Source organism: Humulus lupulus, chromosome 1 (genome assembly GCF_963169125.1).
Source record: "Humulus lupulus chromosome 1, drHumLupu1.1, whole genome shotgun sequence".
Classification (NCBI taxonomy): domain Eukaryota; kingdom Viridiplantae; phylum Streptophyta; class Magnoliopsida; order Rosales; family Cannabaceae; genus Humulus; species Humulus lupulus.
In genome coordinates, this window is record NC_084793.1 from 129,636,728 (window position 1) to 129,643,930 (window position 7,203).

The 7,203-nt window shown below is 30.7% G+C and overlaps 1 long non-coding RNA gene across 6 annotated transcripts; it reads right to left on the reverse strand.

The window, feature by feature from the left end:
- Positions 1-2,206: 2,206 nt before the first annotated feature.
- Positions 2,207-5,701, reverse strand: LOC133797801 (uncharacterized). 6 transcript variants are annotated; one of them, XR_009875704.1, is made up of 3 exons: positions 5,538-5,700; positions 5,388-5,437; positions 2,207-3,775 (listed from the first exon to the last, which is right to left on the reverse strand). It is a non-coding gene; the product is annotated as an uncharacterized LOC133797801 (long non-coding RNA). The 6 variants fall into 6 exon arrangements; XR_009875705.1 differs by having other exon boundaries at positions 2,207-3,630; positions 3,715-3,775; positions 5,388-5,695; XR_009875703.1 differs by having other exon boundaries at positions 2,207-3,271; positions 3,554-3,775; positions 5,388-5,688.
- Between the last annotated feature and the right edge of the window lie 1,502 nt (positions 5,702-7,203).

Below are 7,203 nucleotides of genomic sequence, written 5' to 3' on the forward strand. Positions count from 1 at the left end.
ATGAGGTCCTTTTAAGTTCGCTTTTGTGAGCAAAACTTTTATATATAGGACCTTTGCTTATTTTTGTAATAACTATGATGATGTATTAGCCTTTTGAGCCTTTGTCGTCGTCTCTTGGTTATCATGCGTAAGGGGTTTTGATAAGTCCCTCTTATTTGATGACTTGTGTTTTCCTTGGACTGGTGGTCTTTTTGTGTTTTCCTTGTGTTTTCTTTTGTCTTAGTCAAATAATATTCAAAGTAGTCATTTTAGTAAACTACGATTCTATTATAATATACCATGATGAATTTTCATCATTAGAAATCGTTTTATAATAATCTCATTATCAATACTATCTCTTGTGTGTGGTTATAGCACACCCGAAACTAACACAAATTAATATAAAAAGTGGTACGAAGCCACCTTAGAAAGAATGTGAAATAACATCCTTTGTATAAATTAGAAATTAAAAGCTGAAAAAAATGCTTGTTGGAAAATTAAGAAGTCGTCAACAAGGATGAGATTGTCCTTATTTCTAAGCACATTGAAGCACTTCGATTCATATTCCAGGCTTGGTTTTTGGAATGCTTTTCATCTCTTGCATTCACCCAATGCAATTTTCCCTAAATTCTCTCTTGTCAATTTCTGGAGCTGCGCTGTATGGGGTTCTCAAATCCTTCGGTTGTTTGTGAGGACATTTTTCATATCATTAATCTAATTAAAAATAAGAAAACTGATGACAGGACCTATTACACCTTTCCAAGAAGGGAACACTTTATGTTTGACGACTACAATGACTCAAACAAATGTTTGGGAAAATTTCTCTTCACAATAAGCGACAATTGGTGCCCTGGGTACCTCTTTGAGGTGGACTTCCCAATTGCTAGGATTTTCATTGATGGTAAGCTTCCATTTTACCCATAATCTTCATTTCAATTACAATTTTCATTCATTTTCCTTATTTATTGCATTTATTCTTCTAAATTTTGTACGGTGTGAGCATTCACCCACTCAAACTCCTCCCCTAAAAAGTATGTACAAGAAAAGAATGATTCACAAATATATATTTATATATATATATATATATACACATGCACAATCAATATCAGGGCTCTATGCCAATGGAAGACGAAGCTCATGCCCCAACTCACTTTCAACAAAATCATACACACCATAGCCACATACATACAAACTGTTGATGACACTGAACAAGAACCTATTATCAAAGCCCACTATTTGAAGAAGCGTAAGTCTTTTCTCACTCATCCAAACTCTCCCATCACCATTCTAGTTCAAGAAGATGATCTTCAACGATGTTAGGGTCTTGTTCCTGAAGTTGATCACCAACATATGGGTATGCCTTTTGATGAAATAGTTAGCAAAAGACCTAGTCGACCCTACTAAACAATCAAAACCTGTTAAGGAGAAAAAATCAAAGAAAATTAATCATCATCTGGTTCATGTCTCTAGCAGGTCCGCCAAATGTTTGCCAAAACCCTCCCAGGTTATATCTTCAACAATTACTTCTTTTTCGCAAATAAGGAAAGTTCTCGAACCATTATCCCAACCAAGTCCAAAACAAAAACTCTAGTAAGTAAAAAAAACTTAAGCTTCCATCTCCTAAGTCTTCTCTGAAGCTTGTCTCAGCAGGCAAGATTCTATCACAATCCGATGACACTAAAAATTCATTTGCTTATCTGATCCAACATCCTATTTCACTTCCTCTAACTATTGGAAATATTGCCCTAAAAGCATGAGTTGTATAAACTATGGTGTCGTTTGGTAAATTTTTGTTTTTGAATCTTTTAAACACAAAAAATATAATGTCTTTTTATTTTTTTTATTTATGAATAATAAAAATGTGTTTGGTAATTATTTTTATCTTTTATTTTTGAAAACAAAAAATAAAAAATATGTTTAGTAATTTTTATTTTTATTTTTTGTTTATAAAACTAAAGAACAAAAAACATGTTTGGTAATTAATGTTTTTATTTTTAATTTTATAAACTTAAATATGAAGATATTTTTTGTGCTTATTATTTGGTAATTTAAAGATATTTTAAAAAAAAAATTATTTATTCTATGTTTTCTCTTATAGATTTTCTCTTTCACATTTTAAAATTATAAATATACAAACTTTTATTACAAAAATACTATTTTAAAAATCAATGGACATTTTGTTCATATCATTACTTCGTCTAAAAACAATCTTAAAACCATATGATAATGAGATCCTATAATCGACTTTATTTTGGGTCAAGGAGTACTTAAGGAAAATCTAAGATTCTAAGCTCTAATCATAGAAGTTTCCAGACCTGATGGCATCCTCATTTGCATCTCCAAGAGTTGCTTCTTTCAAGTACTTGTTTGACAATTGAACTCTCTTTACATTTTCTTGCTCTTCAACAAGCATGTTTCCATACTCAATAAGCTTTTCGCGAGTTATCTTTGGCTGCTCATATGTTGGGGGTCCTTTCGAGTTCACAAGTCTCTTTTTGATGTTCTCCACACCAATCCATTTTTTATGTTCATTTCTTGGGATGAGACTTGTATAGAATGGTGGAACCATCAACATAGATATACCAAGTATGAATTGCACTTATATTGGATCTTACAGTGTATGCAAATTCACCAACCAAGATCATGATGCATTTCATTTGTTAGCTTCAATGACTTCAGGTGATATTCTCCACCACCAGGAAACTCTGCAATAAGATGGTCTAAGAATTATTACTGATCATGTGGTTAAAATGTTTTGCACACATGTATTATATAAGGATAGTCAAACACCCAATGTGAACAAAAAAACAAAAATTACCCAAGCAGTAGGCATTCCATTTTTATGCCATAAAAAAGGATAAAAAGAACCACACAGCCAGTGACAAGTCACATGTGTTCTCTTCTGTCTCTTGTACCAATACAGTATGAAGAATCCATTATGTTGTATCATATAATTTTAATAAAAAAAAGGTGTAATACATAAATTGTGCAAACATAATGACAATAGTAGTAATAATGCATCCTTGAAACAAGTTTGCACCTATAAACCCTTTCAAAAAGAAGGATATCGAGAGGGAGAATCAATTTCGAAACTTAAAATATATGGCTTATAAAATATCAAGACTAAGATATAAGAGCTATTTTAATATTTTACAAAAATTATTTACATAGAGATATAACAATTGAGTGAAAATGGAGAACTCAAAACATATACCCAACATTGCTCGTTTATCATTTCTTGATGCAGTACTTCGACGCATGTCTATCTTTGATCGCATGGTGTGTGCTTATGCTAAAATCAAAGAAGATGAACACAGTAACAATCATGGGGCATAGAGTATATTTGTCAAAGATTTTAAATGAAAACACAAAGTATGAATTAGCATATGTTATATGGAATATAGAATAATACTCAACATTTTTCTTTCATTGAAAAAAATATGCTCTTATATTAAAGATCTCATGCCTTAATCAGAAGAGAGAATGTGCACACTTTAATGAAATGGTTGAAACCTGATTAAATCTCATAGAAATTAAAGTTATTTGAGGCAAGATCAAGTTCTTGAAGTTGTACCAAGCTGAAGAGGATGTTGTTAGAAAGCAATGGCCCTTGAAGAAAGTTGCTACCGAGGTCTAGGCCTATCACGTGACCTGTTTTAGAAGTGAAATTAAGTGAGATGAAACCAGAGAAAGCTAGTGTGATTTAGGATTTGAAGAGTAATGGGAATTTTATACGTAAATATTGATGAGTTGTGCTCTGTAGTGTTGTTTTTGCTAAATTAAGCTCTTGGAAGACCTGTTTTGTCAAGGATCGAGACATGTAAATGATTGAATACTTTTCATCATTATTGATGAGATATAACTGAATCATATGAAAGATAAACAAAAGAGATTAATTTTCCCTTTTCTCAGCTCTATCCAAAACCCACCTCCGCACCTCCGCAAAAGAAGAAAAGAAATTGTAAAATCTTTTATTGGCATATTTGATAATATTGACAAAATTAATTAAACGAGTATTTTAAAAATGGGTAGTTTCCTGTTTTGTTGAAATGTATCTTTCTATAATCAGATTATTATATATATGTTAATAAAATAAATATATAATTTCCTATAAAAGAATATATTTTCTTGTAATGGAAATTATTGGTATTTATTTTATTTTTTTGATCTGATTTATTTGTCCAAAAATCGTGTACAGCCTGCAGTGTTAATGTAGATATTGTTTCCTTATTTATTTAAGGAAACTGGGTTGAAAAACTGTCCAGGTTCAATGAATCTGTTTGAACGGATTGCCAGTCTGTTTGAACAGATTCTGACTTTCTTGTTTTGGAAGATTTTCCATTTATTGACTGATTGGTTTCTGATTTGTTTTCCACGACCTAAAGGGATTCTAAAAAGTATATAATCATCCTTAAGTCGTTGGTTTTTGATGATCTCTCTTGGTGTATTATTTTCCAAATATTTTTCAAGTTTTAGAAAGACTTTTTATTATGTGAAGAACTTGAGTCCAGCAAGTTCTTAGTGGTTTATTATAGTGTACTTCTGTATTGTTTTCTTTGTGTTAATTATGCAGGTTGAACACACTTGGACATTGGTCATCAAGCTTCGGGAGAAGTCTTGTTCGTGAGTCACTTTTCGGAAGGAAAAGTGCAAGTGTTATGATTTGAAGGGAGTTCAAGATCTTAGCACTTCAGAAATTTGATTAGGAGTTTAGATTACAACAGTTGCGACAAATTCAAGAGGGAGTCTTTATTTGTATAAGTCAATTTGGTTTTGTAATCGTTTAGATATTCTTCTAATAAATTTCATTCTCTGGGCGTGGCCTCGTGGACTAGTAGCAATTTGCAAAGAGTGCTGATACCACGTAAAAATTCGTGTGTTCTTTACTTTATGTTCGTTTTTATCTTCTGCTCACAAACTGTTTAAACATATCTGGTTTCTGTTCAAACAGTCTTTGTATCTGTTTAAACATTTCTGTAACAGTTCAACAATTAATTATTTAATTTGAATAATTAAGTTGGTAATCATAAAAAACGGAATTTCAGAAATAATCTTTTCGATTGACCCCAATGGCAAAGAAATGTAAGGGCCTATTTCCCTCTTAAACTCATCTTCTCAAATCTCACTCGAGAATTATGTGGACATCAACTATCAAATATCCATAAATACCCATCACAGAAATCATAAATACACAGCACATAAACTCAAACATTTCTAATGACGAAAGATCATTAACATCCATATATCTAAATAACATATTAATATAGCCCTAATAACCTAATCAAGTTGTCATAAAATTGTTGCAAAAATCCAAAACCCATTACAAGAAGAGAGATTGAAATCATGTTGATAGAAAAATCGATTTAAAATAAGAGAAATAGAGAGGGAGAAGAGGAAGAGAGACTCACATCAAGAGAAGAGGCCATGGATGAAGAGAGGCTCACATGGAGATAGAAAACTTCAAAATTCATTACAAGAAGAAAGATTGAAATCAAGTTGATAGAAAAATCGATTTAGAATGAGAGAAATGGAGAGGGAGAAGAGAAAGAGAGACTCACATCAAGAGAAGAGGTCATGGATGAAGAGAGGCTCACATGGAGGAAGATGAAAAGAGCAGTGGTTGCACAAAGAAGAAAAAAAGAAATGAGAACTATTTAAAAAAAAATGAAAATTGAGAATTTTTTGTTTTCAAAATTTAATAAATTTTAATTAAACATTTTAAACATAAAAAATAAAAGCAGAGATACCGAACACATTTTATAACTTTGTTTTCAGATTTTTAATCATTTAAACAGAAAACCATTTAATAAATGGTTACCCAACTGGGCCTATATTTTATACATTATTGTTGTATGTATATATATATATATATATGAGTAATTACCTAATATTGAGGGTTTGTTGTAGGTATATACCCAATTTTTCTTTTTCGCAGAATAAATAAAAGTCAGTAAATGAGTAATTTTGTTACTATTCATCCATCAATTAATTTGTATGACACGTTTCATTTTGTGATTGGTTTAGTTATATATTTTTAAAATACAAAATTAATTAAAAAATTTAAACCAATTTTAAACTCAAAAAAAATATAAATTAGAAAGAAAACTAAATCAAAACTAATAAAAAAGAAAAACATAAAAACACGTTTTTTTCTTTCTCCCTTTTTTTCTTCTTCTTCTTGTCCATCTGATTTACCAAGGTCTACCGGAGTCGAAGGCCCATCGAAGTCCTATAACTAGGAATAGGAGGATGTCATCGTGCGTGGAACTCATGGCAAGGAAATTCGGGAAGGAAAAGGTGAGACATGATTGAATATATTTTCTTCTTCTTCTTGTTTTTATTTTTCCTTTAGATTTTAATGCCCATTTTTGGGTATTGAAAGTGGCTAATTTTTTTTTTGTTCTTGTTAATAAGTTTGCTACTAGGTTGGTAGTTTTTTTCTTTTTTTGTATCATAAAAAATTAGAAAAATTCTTTAGAGCACAAAGAAAAGCTTGTCACTTTAGCTGACCACCAGTGTTCGAATTGAAAGCCCAATATGCTAAAGTGTGGGCACTAACATTATTAAGTCTACTAACCCTGAAATAAGAAACATTCAGCATAGAAGATTGCTCAACAAATCTATTGAAGCTAGGAAGAAATCTATTGAAACTGGGTTGGTGGTGATAAGGATTTTATGTATACGAGTGTTGGCAGTGATGATCAATTTGATGATGATACAAAACTTTTACTGGTTTTTAGTTTTTTGTGTTTATGTTAGGTGGTAAGGTGTTTAGTTATTGAGAAAGTGATTGAAAAGAGAAGAAAAATGTTTATATTTTTTTAATTTTAAAATCATTATTATTTTTTTAATTTTTAATTTAATTTATATTATTTTTATTAATTTGAATGTATTTTTTTTAAATAATTTTAAAATATTTATGAGTTGGACCAACCACGAAGTAACATGTGTCGGTCTAGTTAGCTCTTAGTGGAAAAACGGAGTATTAGAATTACTCTTTCACTAACCTTGGGTATTTATCCCGTGAAAAAAAGGATTGGGTGTATGCTGTAACGTCTCAAATTCGATAATAAGGCTTAGTGTCTTGATTAGTGTGCAAGGAAGGCATAATTGGATTTCTATGTGTTAGTATGATTTAATTGTAATTATATATGTGAATTTTATGATTTATATTATGATATGACTATTTATGTATGTTTAAGTGTATTAAATGTGCTTATAGGC